The sequence below is a fragment of the Capsicum annuum genome, chromosome 1, assembly GCF_002878395.1.
Source record: "Capsicum annuum cultivar UCD-10X-F1 chromosome 1, UCD10Xv1.1, whole genome shotgun sequence".
In the NCBI taxonomy this organism is placed as follows: domain Eukaryota; kingdom Viridiplantae; phylum Streptophyta; class Magnoliopsida; order Solanales; family Solanaceae; genus Capsicum; species Capsicum annuum.
In genome coordinates this window covers 8385602-8398381 of record NC_061111.1, presented here as the reverse complement: position 1 = coordinate 8398381, position 12780 = coordinate 8385602, and positions in this window count along the sequence as shown.

The window sequence follows — 12780 nt, the reverse complement described above, 5'->3', positions numbered from 1 at the left end:
CATTCCATGTATCATCGAAAACACACCGTGAAGCACAAAATCATGACATCATAACATCAACAAAACTCACCAACTACGATCACATCACACATAAATCACAACAATTAAAAATATTTGAGACAATAACAAGAATATAGAGTTGAGGGATGGACCTTGAACCGCTCTTTGACCAATATTATTCGACGAGATAAAGAAAACCCACCTTCGACAACCTCGACTTAAGCCCCAACGATAAATTTGTCCAGCTCAATATTTGGGGAATTAAAACCCAAAGTCCGATTCAAATAACCAATTCGCAAAGCGACCGAATCCACATGAAATACTAACACCAAACCGAATCCGGACTAATTTTGAGAAGGAAACAGGACTGATGGACTGTCTGTCGGTGGGTCTTGCCGGACCGACAATGGACGGCGACAACGGCGTTTACCGGTGGCGGGCTGATGTATTTCTGGCGAGAAATTCGCTGACAACCCCTCAATTTGCCCGCCTTTATCTCTCCGTGTACTCCATTTCCCTCTCACTCAATCTATCCTCTCTCTCATTTTTCTCTTCTTTTCCATCCAGATCTCTCTGTTTCTCTCTCACTCCGACCAGCTCTCCATTTCTCTCTCACGTTCTCTCTCCGATCTCCATTTTTTCTCACAAGTATGTGTGTGCGTATGGTGTTCTGTGTAGAAGATGAGAATGGAATTGTCTTCTATGAAATTTTAGTGTGTGTGATGTATATGTATGTTGTTCTTCTTTGGGGGATCAGTGAGAGGATTTTGTGTGTGAGGGAAAAAGAAAATAGACGTGATGAGCGCATGCAGGTGTGTTTTCTGTTAATTCCTCAAGAAAATGGAGTAAAAAAAAATGGAGGTGCTTTTTTCAATGAAATTGAGAATTTTTGTGGTGAGGTGAGTGTGATTTTCTGTGTCTGTGTGTGCTCTTTTTTGTATTTGTTGGTGAAAAAGTTGTGAGGTGAGTGATCTGTGTATGGTGACGACTCCCGTTTCCCTTGGAGAAGAAAAATAAAAAATTACCCTTTCCAGTCAGGTCCCTTGCCTTTTTTAAAGAAATTTTGGTGTCTTTTCTGTGAGGTGTACCCGTGGGGCCCACCTCTTTTTGTGTATATCTATTATCTTTTTTTTTTGGCTTTGTGGACAAGAAATGGAGGGATGGTAAGGTGTTGTTTTTTTAATTGGAGGGATAAGGGTTAGGTGTCTTCTTTTAATTGAAAAGGGTTGTTAGGATGTTAAAAAGAATAAATGTTTGTTAGGGATTTTGTTGAGAGTTGTTTGTTTGTTTTTTTGCATTTTTTGTGGGATGTAATTACATGGGTGGGGGTATATGGTAGGATAAGGTAAAAAATGGATAAAAACTGCTATCGGGAAGGGACAAAATTACGTGTCTACAGTACTAGCTTGTAAATTAGTAATAGAATCAACAAACGAGACTAAAGAATAACAAATGGAAACTAGAAGATCAAAATTTGAGCTTAAAATTTATCGAGTGAACAGTAATTGGTGACATGACAGTCCGATGTGGCAGTCCACAAGTCGTTCGATTCTTGACAAATTTTAATTTAAAATTCACAATTTGGACTTTGATGGAAATTGTTCAATGGAGGAAAATATAAACTAGTCTTTGGAGCTCTTTTTTCAATTCAAATTTCAAGACTCAAAAGTCTTTGACTAGACATGAACCCTTGTTTATGAAAAGTGGTTGAGATGTGATGTAAAAGTCTTTTAGTGGTTGGGGGTCTTTCAAGACTTAACAAGTACTACACCTTGTCTTTCACCTTTCTAAGATCTAAAGTTCACTTTAATGTTAACAAGGTGATGAATATGGTGAAGAACTTCAAGAACACAACAAGAACAACCAACAACAATCTCCAAGAGCAACAACAATTCCACAACAACAAGGTCAACTACAAAACCTCCAACAAATGGCCAAGTCCTTTTAGTGTGATATTTTGGTCTTAATAAGGGGTGAAGGTTGTGATGAACAACAAGAACACAACAACAAATTCTCAAGAACAACAACAACACCAACAACGTCCAGCCCAAGTCCACAAGAATGTCACTACACGGCCAAGTACAACAACTTTAACTCATGGCCACTTTTGGGTTCACAACAAAGACTTCAACAAGTTCAAGCTCAAGTTTAGATCTATACTCAAAGTGTTAGTGAACAAGAAAACTAACACTAGAAACAACAAAAACAACAAAAAGAAATCCTAGACCTAAACTCCACAATTCGGCCAAGACTATAACAACAAAAAAACAAATTTCTCGATCAAGAACAAAAATAGACGGATTACACCTTTTTCTGGAATTTTCAGTTTTTCCAATAATTTTTTTTTATTTTCAAGTTTACGAGCCCAAGATTGATCTTGTGGGAATAAGATCAAGTCATGCTCTGATACCAAATGATACGATACAAACTTGAAAACACACAAGAAATGCACAAAACAATCCACTAAAGGCCCCAAACCCGAGAGCCTCCAAATGAGACCAAGTCTCGGGTTGAACAACAACAATGGAATCAACACGATATCAAGGTGTATTGACACCTATTTTCAGCGAGCCAACAAAATAAAAAGGAGGATAACAAGATGAAATGACAATAAGATGAACAATAACAATAATGCCCCACACAACTTACACTAAACAAGAGGAAACAATACAAGATTACAATAAAAAGTAAAGATATAGATAGATAGACCAATGGTTGGTATAATCTTAAGAACCCAAGAGCTTATTCCACTCTTGGACCCATTAGCACCACACACAACATAGATCTATCTCTTACGTGACACAAGATCGGATTCTACCTCTCAAGCATCGATGTTTCCAAGTAAAATACAACCACTAGTGATTCCACACTAACTATTGACCTAGTTTTAGTTTTGGTGCCTCTAAAGGGAGAGGACTTGTATTCTTATGACTTAGAACATTATCTTAAAACTAACTAATGAAACCCTATATTGTTCTTTATATAGGGTAATTATATAATAGAAACTAAAATGACCAAAAGGCCCCTCCACTAAGGGGCACCCATCAAGTGTAAATTAAGAGTAGTGTTGGACGATTTTAGTGTGCATTTTAGGCCTCTTTTACACTTCAATTGCATACACCAAGGCTCAAGTCCAACACGCCCTCTCATAAGTCCATATCCGTGATTATTCTCGTATCACTATCTAAACCTAAACTAACTTTCAGACAAAAACTCATTTAATAATTCACCTTTTTTTTCAGCCAAAGTTCATTTGTCAAATCCTTGCCACCAATTGTATTTTTGAGCTAGTCAAATTTCAAAACCAAAAAATAGTATTGTTTATCCTCCAAAAATTATTAGGACAATCGATCCTAGGACCTAGAGTCACAATGACCCACAATCTTAATTTTCTTTTCTGATTAACCTATTTTTTCAATTCATATAAAGGTTAGTTTTGCTTGCCAGACATCACACTGATCAAATGAAGAAAACAAATTCGATCACAAGAACAAAAAATTAGAATATATCATTACTTGAGCAACTTAAAAATGAAAATTTTCCATTAATTTGAAGGAGGGGTCGGGGAGGGGGGAGGGGGAAGAGTGACAGAACAAGATACCTATCATTTATTCAAAATAAAATACACACTTTAAAACAAGAATTTAAGTTTTGTGCATCTTTAGTGTACAAAATATTCAACACTATTAGGTAAACTTGACTTGCTATTCCAGGTTACCTAACTTTTTCTTTTTTAATTTTTATGCAAATAATTGGGTAACCTACAATAGCAGGTCAAATTAACTGATAGTGTAGAATATTTTGTGCATTGACGATCCACACAACATACACTCTTAAAACAAATACATATCATTACATTTCCAATGTAGCTAATAGCAGATTGCACAATTAAAGCACATTATTAATACTTTGTGCCTTTCAAGTATTGTACAAAGTCTTCAAATACTATACTCTTTGTTTGGTGGGAAACAAGTTATTACGAAATTATCTATCCGGGGATTAGTTATGTCATCATATATATGGGATAGCTTATCCCATCACTAAGGCATAAATGGTGTGACAAATAATTCCTTTGACTAACTAATACTTTAATTTCAACCAAACATGGGATAATTCAGCATGTTGTAGCACATAATAGACAGAAGGCCAAATCCATCGGTAACCCCCTAAACTTGGCACGAACTTTCACTTAGGCACCTCAAGTGAACGTTATTCACTTTTAACACCTCAAGTAGCCACAAAGTGTGTCACTTTGACATCTTTTGCAGAATCAGCAAAGAGAGTGTATTGCACTCGCTGCCAGGCGCGTTTTAGGGTATATAACATATAAATGAACCAATTATACAAGGACATTTGGCATTTTAATAAAAATAATTTTTATATAATTAATTTAAATTAAAAAAAGAATTAATAACCCCACCCCACCATCATATCATCTTCCTAACCACCCCATCCCATCCCATATCATCTTCCTCAGCCCACCCCACCCCCAAATCGATGCTGCCACCCCCACCCCCAAAATCATCTTCTCCCACCCTCCCCCACCCCCATCCATTAGTTTTCCATAATTGTTTTTCTTAATACAATTGATTTTTAATAATTTGGAAGAATGCAAGTTGGTGCAGATTGTAGATTTCTTCTTCTTCTCTTTCTTCTTCTCTCTTTCAACCATTAATTTTCCACCATTTTTTTCTTTTCTTAACACATCTGTATTCCTTCATTTTCTTGTCTGATTTTTGAAAAAATGACAAAAATGATCCATATGTTGGGATTTGATGAGACTATCATGGTGTTTTTGAGAAAGTGGCAAAAATGGTCCATATGTTGAGAAAATGGCAAAAATGATTTTAGTCGACGGAACAACAGTGTTTACTGTTGTTGGCTTGGTGAATTTGTTGTATATGTTTTGAATTTGTTGAGAAGTGAATTTATTGTTGGCAAAAATTATTGTTGAGAAGTGAATTTGTCTTGGCGGTGTAGACACCTAATTTCGTCCCTTCCCGATATCATTTTTACTCATTTTACCTTATCCTACCATGTACCCCCATCCATGTTATTATAGTCTTCATGAAATTACAAAAAATAACAATCCCTAACTAATTTTATTTTATTCTAACAACCTTCCCTATTAAAAGTGGACAACACATTACTATCCTACCCCTACCTCCCTACCCTACCCCATAATTTTTTTTTCTTTCTCCACTGAACAACTCCTCAACAGAATACCATATTACTACAATTTCCATTTTGAATGGTGGGGGCCCCACAGCAAATTCCTTCATCCTTCTCATTTTATAATATACAATTATATGCATACACCATTTTTTTCCGATTAATCTTCCATAGAAACTCACCACTGCTGATTCTTTTTCATTGACAGAACAGAAATCACACACAGAAGACCACAATACTCTCCACCTTCATCCATATACGAACACACGCACACACACATCTCACCAAAAAAATTCACACATAACACTACAATATACAGATTGACACATATCATAAAGGGGTCTCTCCATCATCACTCTCACAGACACAGCAACCAAAATCGCACACCACTCACGCACACACCACTTTCACCCATAAAAACACTGAAGAAGAGAGAAAATAGCAGAGAGATAGAGAAATGGGGAGAGAGGGAGAGAAAAAGTCCAATAGGGCCTGAAATTGGTCTCGTCTCCTTTGATTTTCCTCCGGTACCGAGCTCGCCAGAGCTCCGGCGAAGTGCTAGCAGAGAACCAACTCCCTCCCATCACTAAAATCGGCGACCAGTATCACCATTTAACACCGTTTAAGTTTTCCATTGGGTCACTTGATTCGTCGATCGAGGTTTACAAGTTAGTCGTGATTGAGGTTTCGATTGGTTTTCAAACCTGTTTCGAGGTCAAATTCAACGCCAAATGGGGTTTTGTTCAAAGTGGGTTTAAGTCGAGGTTCTGAATCCACGAAGCTCCTCCGTTTTATGGAATAAAAGTGACATTAAGGTCCATTCTTCATCTCATTCTCGATTAATTCTTAATTGTGTGATACTTAATGTGGTAAATTCATGGTGTGTGGATTTTATTTTATTAATTTCGATATGTCTTGGATCATCATGGTTGGTTGTTGATATCCATAGATTGATTATTGTGAATTGAAATAATCAAAGAACTTAGACTCAATTTGGGGTTAGATCGCAATTTGGGGTGATATTGAAAGTTGGCTAATTAGAAATTTCACTTGGCTTATTTAATTTGTCATCTTGATTGATTTTTGACGTTGTTAAATGTGGTAGTAGCATGATAAGTCGGAAGTAATAGGCAAGTGTAGGTTGGGTAGGCAAAGTTTAGAATTTTTGGTTTTGTTGAATGTTTGAAAGTTCGTTGAGTGGTTTGACTTTCTCGGCCTAAAATGTATTCATTTAGCCGGGGAATGCCCCGAAACACATTGTATTTATTCACCGGGGAATGACCCGACGTATTATGTTGGCGAAAAACGTTCGTGATAAAGGCCCGAGGCATCGGGTAAGCATTGGAGTATAGTTTAGGATCAGTCTAGAATAGGATTTATATTTTCATATTTTCTTATCTTTGGGACTATATAATTTGGACTGGACATTATTTCGATTTTGAATTTTGTTTGATTTGTTTGTTTGCTTGTGTTGTATGTTTATGTGTTTCATACATTTTTAGTGTCAAAATTAGCCGATACGCTCCATCAAGAGACCGTGGTCGAACCACGAGATCGAGGGGTGCTTAACACCTTTCCTTCGATCAACAGAATTCCTTAGCCAGAATCTCAATTTGCAAACCAGTTTAAAGAGTCAAATCATTTTGAAAAGAATTTTTCAAAGGCGACTTGGCACACCCGATTATGCCAAGTGGAGACTCTGAGTTTTGAATATAAATAATCCTTTTTTGAAATAAATTCTTCATTTTTGTCACTTCATAGTAAAAACCCGTTCAAAACTTAAAATATAATTCTTTTTGGAGTTAAAAAAGAGGTGTGACAACTCTGGCGACTCTGCTGGGGATTTTTCAAAATTCGAGTTTACTTTTGAAGTTGTATCGCCTTAGTTTGACATTATGGGTGTGTAAACATTGTTTGTGTTATCGTTTGTTGTTATCATTGTGAGTGCCTACGTGCTCTTTGTTTACAGTTTTTCTCTTATGTATTACTGCTTTATAACTGGCATCATATGCATAACACAAGTAAATTCTTTCTGCAACAAGTTTTGTAGTACATGCTGTGTACATGACCTATAGTTAAGTTACCCTTATTTTAAGAGGGGGGAGCCGTTGGCTAGTATGGAGTAGGTGGACAGCTAAAGCAGCCACTATCGACCATACGCTCCCCCAAACAGCCATGTTAGTGAACCCCAGTGTAGGCCAGCCTTTAGGTCATACTTATATGCATCATATTGAGACCTAGCAGGGCCCATTTGGTCCTTTATAGGAGACTCACCTCTACCGCATCCCTACGTGCTAAATGTTGCATCTTTGAGGGTAATAGGGTCTTTTGACAGACTGATTTGGGGAAAACATGTGTTAGAAATAAAGTGTGTAGGCAATGAAAAAAGTGATTCGAAGAAAAAGAAAAAGAAAAGAAAATAGAGAGTTTCGTAGTTTTAGAGTTCTTTAGGGCTTTTGTTTTTCACAATCCAAAAATTCAAAAAAATCTTTTTACCTTTTGCACTCATTTGTCAAAATCAAAAACATCAAAAAGATTTTTCTTTTGTTTCCTTAAGCAAGTATTCACAATTTGAAAACTTCAAAAAAGATTTTTATTCATATGAGTTTTTATAAAATAAAAATGCAAAACTTGTAGGAGTTCTGTACATTTCATGAAAATACCAAAAAGATTTTTTCTTTCATAGTTGTTTGTGTCAGTCTTATGTGGAGTGTCAAATTTAAAATCCCCAAAAAGATTTTATTTTCATCATTATAGTCACGTCTCTCAAGTTAGGGTTCAGTCGGTCCTTTAATCTTTAATTGTCCAATCTAGACGAACTACGCACCCCTGATTCTCCTCTTTCGGGATGTGAGATACGTAGGCAACCTATTGTTGGTTCGGGGATCTTATTTTGAAAATCAAAAAATATATTCTTCACTCTTCATTTAGAGTAGGTGTCATATGCATCAATAAAAGAAAACTGCAAAAAGATTTTCCTTTAATAGGTTCAAGTTTCATTTTTGTATGAAATGCAAAATTGAAAACCCAAAAAGATTTTATTTGGTAATCATAGATTTCATTTTGTATAGGGATGTTAAAGTTGAAAAATTCAAAAAGATTCTCATCAATTCTTTTGATAAATTGTTATTTTCTTTTCTTCTTAAAGTTTTAGGGAAAAAAAAAGAGTTTATTTGGCCATTTTGGCAAGACTTCACGAACTACACACACCTGATTCTCTCTCGGGAGTGAGATACGTAGGCGCCCTTCTTGGGTTCGGTAGCCTTTTAAAAAAAAGAGGTTTTGGAAAAATGTTGAACTCTAACATATTTGTTGCCTCTTGTTCAGTTAGTTTAAGGTGGTTGGTTTGTGGCTTCCTGGCTGGTCCTTCATATCACACCAAATCCAAGGAAAGTTTAGTTGTGTCCAACAAGGATATAGAGAGTGGCACCATGAATTAAACAAAGATTCAGGAAATTGAGAGTTTAAATGAAGAGAATTTGAGACTAAGACAACAAAAGATAGAAATGTATCGAGCTTGGGCCAATGGACTGCTTCCACCTCCGTTCCCCACTTTTGACCCTGCAAATACCTTGCGTCTTCCACCAAAATTGCAAAGTTAGTTTTCTACTGTTGTTGATGCACCACAGCATGCCTCAGAATCCATTCCACATCAAATTCACCTCAATCCATGCCTCATAAGTCTACCACATTCACAACACCGCATACCGTCTGTGCTTTTGTTGGTCAACCTTTTACTAAGACTTCTATTTTGGCTATCAATCCAATGATTGTGCTTCCCCAGTCCACTAGTGAATCCACGTTCAATACTCTTGATGATCATTGTTATACTCTTGAGCCTACTGTTAAATTAAGTGGACCGCCAAAATTTCTTACTAAGAAGCCTAGCATGCTTGAAGAGCTAGAGAAAGTAGTTGGAAAAGCTAAGAGTGTAGAAAATGATATGAAAAATTCCCCTGGACTTATGGGCTATGAAAATGTTTCATATAAAAACTGGGGCATGTCTTCAAGTGTTAACCTTCCTCCCAGCTTTGAGACATCAAAATTTGGGGAGCCTGATGGACAGAAGGATTCTGTGAAACATTTGGGACGACATTGCAATCAACCAAGGAAAACTGAAGAAAAGAAGAAGGAAAACACACCTATTGTCATGCCAGGGCCAAAGTAGAGTTTTAGAGGTCCAACCCACCAATACTATCAGCCTTAACCCCGAGTTTACATATTAGATCCACAGAACCACTTACAACAATGTTTCTTTCCCCAAAATCCAAGAAATCCCATTCCACTTCCTCAATATCTTTTGAACAATGCACAATTGTATGATCATCCATATTCTTATCCACAATGGCATGCACCTGTCCCTCAACATCATCCTCGACCCCCACAAATTTACCAAGGAGCCTCTAAATCCAAGTTTTATCCAAGGGCAGAGTTCGCAAAGAGGAGGAAGGAAAAAGATAATTTCACTCCTATTGGGGAATTCTATGCCAGTTTATTCCAGAGATTGGTATAGCAGGGCATGATCACTCCTCTCCTTGGGTATACTCCTGATCCATATTCAAAAAGTTTTGATCCTAATGTATGATATGTATATCATTCTGATGTTAAGGGTCACAGTATTGAAGATTATCGTGCTTTGAAAAGAAAAATTGAAAAGATGATTCAAGATAAATCAATTATGGTGCAGAACATTGACAGTGAGGAAAGCTCTAGTCATGCTGTTATGCAAACCAGTGGCTAAGATGTTAGGATGAGCAATTGAGAAGTCAGTCCTCTCCCTACTAGGAAGAGGTCTGGTAGTTTGTTTTGTTTTATTTTCTGTTATCCGAATTATTTCAGAGTTGTAGTTCTGGATCTATCCTATTTTGTCCCTTTGTCGTTATGTTCAAACCCTTCTATCTTTTATTTTTATTAAATAAAGTGTCCCATTTTACTTTGTGTTTTAAATATGTGTTATTTGTTTATTTTCTTTACATAGTATATTTTATGTTGACTCTAGTGACATGACATGCTAGTGAAATTTATAGCCAGATCTTAAAATCCAGTTTAAGCATGAACATTGAATCAGAGGGTTAAAGTTGGAAAAAGAGAGTATCTGAGAAAATAGATAGAGTGCTGGGGCATTTGGTGATTAATTTGAAGCCTTCTTTAAAAATTAAGGCTATTATTTTGAGAACCGTGAGAATAACTTGGTCATCAATTGAAAGACATATCTCAATTAGGTCAAGTAGTGAATGTCTGATCCCATGTCAAAAGGAATAGGAAGAAAATTAGCTCCACGAAGTCATGAGTCCTTCAGCATGAGGAATGTACAACAAAGTGGAGTTGTATGCTGGGCAAGTGTAGAAAAAGAGGTGGCACACATGCTCGGGGAAAGTTAGTGTTGTAAAACATTTCACAAGTGATCTTGATCGTGCACTTTGGCATTGTATGCTATGTACTAGCATTTTCAAGAATTGATATGACAAAGGCATTTTATTCTGCTATCCAAACATTGTGTCATCCTTTGTTTACCCCATTTGGGCCTTAGTGTTATTTTCTTTCATACCCCTATTTTGGAATCAAGAAAGAGTCAACAAAATTCAAAAAAAATGTGTCGAAAAAGAAAGAAAAGATGAGTGTCAAGAAAAATAAAGTCAGAAAAGTCCCAAAGAGAAAAAGAGTCAAAAAAATAAAAATAAAATCAAGTGAAAGAACAAGCTGCCAAAACTACGCGTGACCTAATTCTCCTCTCGCGGGGGTGAGATACGTAGGCTGTCCTACTCTGGGCTCGGTCCAACCAAATAAAACTTAGAATTTCCCAGTCAAAAGAAACTAGGGCATGAGTTAATCCTCATTGTTTGAGTCGATTCCAAAAGTTGTAAGTCCTACCCCATTTTTAGTATCATTTGGGCCCCATGCCATCCTTTCTTTCCAACCCTATCCAAAAGCCAAGTTACAACCAAAGAAAGACCTTCAGATCAATCTTTGAGAATGTTAAGGCTAAGCATGCAATGGATGTGATGACATATTTGGGAACTACTTGTCTTCCTCAACATAAAAAATCAGGAGAGAAATAAAAATGAGAGAGTCTTATTGATGAAAATCCTCACGGGCACCATAAGATGATGGTAAGTTGAGAGAGATAAAAATGAGAGAGTCTTATCAGTGAAAACTCTCACGGGCACCATAAGACGAATGTGAGTTAAGGGAAACAAATATAAGAGAGTCTCATTAGTGGAAAACCCTTATATGCACCATAAAGCAATGGTAAGTCGGAGAAAAGAAAATCAGAGAAGCTTGTTGGCGAAAACCCTTCAAGGCGCCACTAGCCGAATGGGGTCTTAAATATAATTGACCTAAGGAAGCAACTCAGTTTCAAGGCCATTAACTCAACAACAATGGGTAGAAAGTTTGGATGAAAAGATCAAACTGCTTAATCCAAAATGCATGGCATAATCATTAGTGTTGACTATCATTTTTAGATGAATTTTTTGTTTTTTTGTTTCAAAAGGGGACATTCATTGTCTTTTCTTCTTCTCTTTATTTTTATTCTATCTTTCTTGAGTCAGTTATCCAAACAAAAATTGTCATTTTTTTTTTCGTTTCTTGTCTTTGAGTCAAGTCCATGTAAAAACAAGTGAGAGAAGATTTCAAAAGTGGCTACTAGCTTCTTCAATTGCAAAAGCGAGACAAAAGGCCAACACATGAAAGTGATATAATTGTGACTCAAAATAAGGCATATAGAAAGTTCTGTCAACAGACAAGTCTGGGACCTCATGGAAATACCAAAGTTCAAAGGGTTTATCTGAGGAGCATGGCAAAGCAAAGATACTGTGTTTGTTTCAAAGTCACTCATAATAATCTGAGTTTAGGTCAATGATGCATCAAGTCAATGATATATGTAATGGTTGGAAGCAAGGTTAAATGTGATGACGGCAAGAGCGTTTGCCACGAAAGCCAAAGCCACAAACCTGCCTCCATGTTTTTAAACTCACCACCTTTCTTTACATGAAACAAGAACACATGTTACCTTCAAATCAAGGATTTCAAAGCCTAAACATCAAGGCTCGTAATTTCTCACTTTTACAAATGCAAGAAGCAATTTTGCTGCATAGGTTTGATAATTAAATCATGGTAAAAATTCATCATCTTATATCCCTCGGAGTCACACTTTCTTGTCCAGGGATTTCAGTGTTCATTTACTAGATGATACACTTCTTAAATTAAACCTTCACTCCTAGAAGACGTACCTTTTAGTCGAGTCATTCCCTTTGATTCCTATAAGATGTACCTTTTAGTCGAGTCATCTCCTTTGATTCCTATAAGACGTACCTTTTAGTCGACTCATTCACTTTGATTCCTATAAGACGTACCTTTTAGTCGATTCATTCCCTTTGACCCCTAAAAGACATACCTTTTAGTCGAGTCATTCCCTTTTATTCCTATAAGACATACCTTTTAGTCGAGTCATCTCTTTTGATTCCTATAAGACGTACCTTTTAGTTGAGTCATTCCCTTTGATTCCTATAAGACGTACCTTTTAGTTGAGTCATCTCCTTTGATTCCTATAAGACGTACCTTTTAGTCGAGTCATTCCCTTTGACCCCTAGAAGACGTACCTTTTAG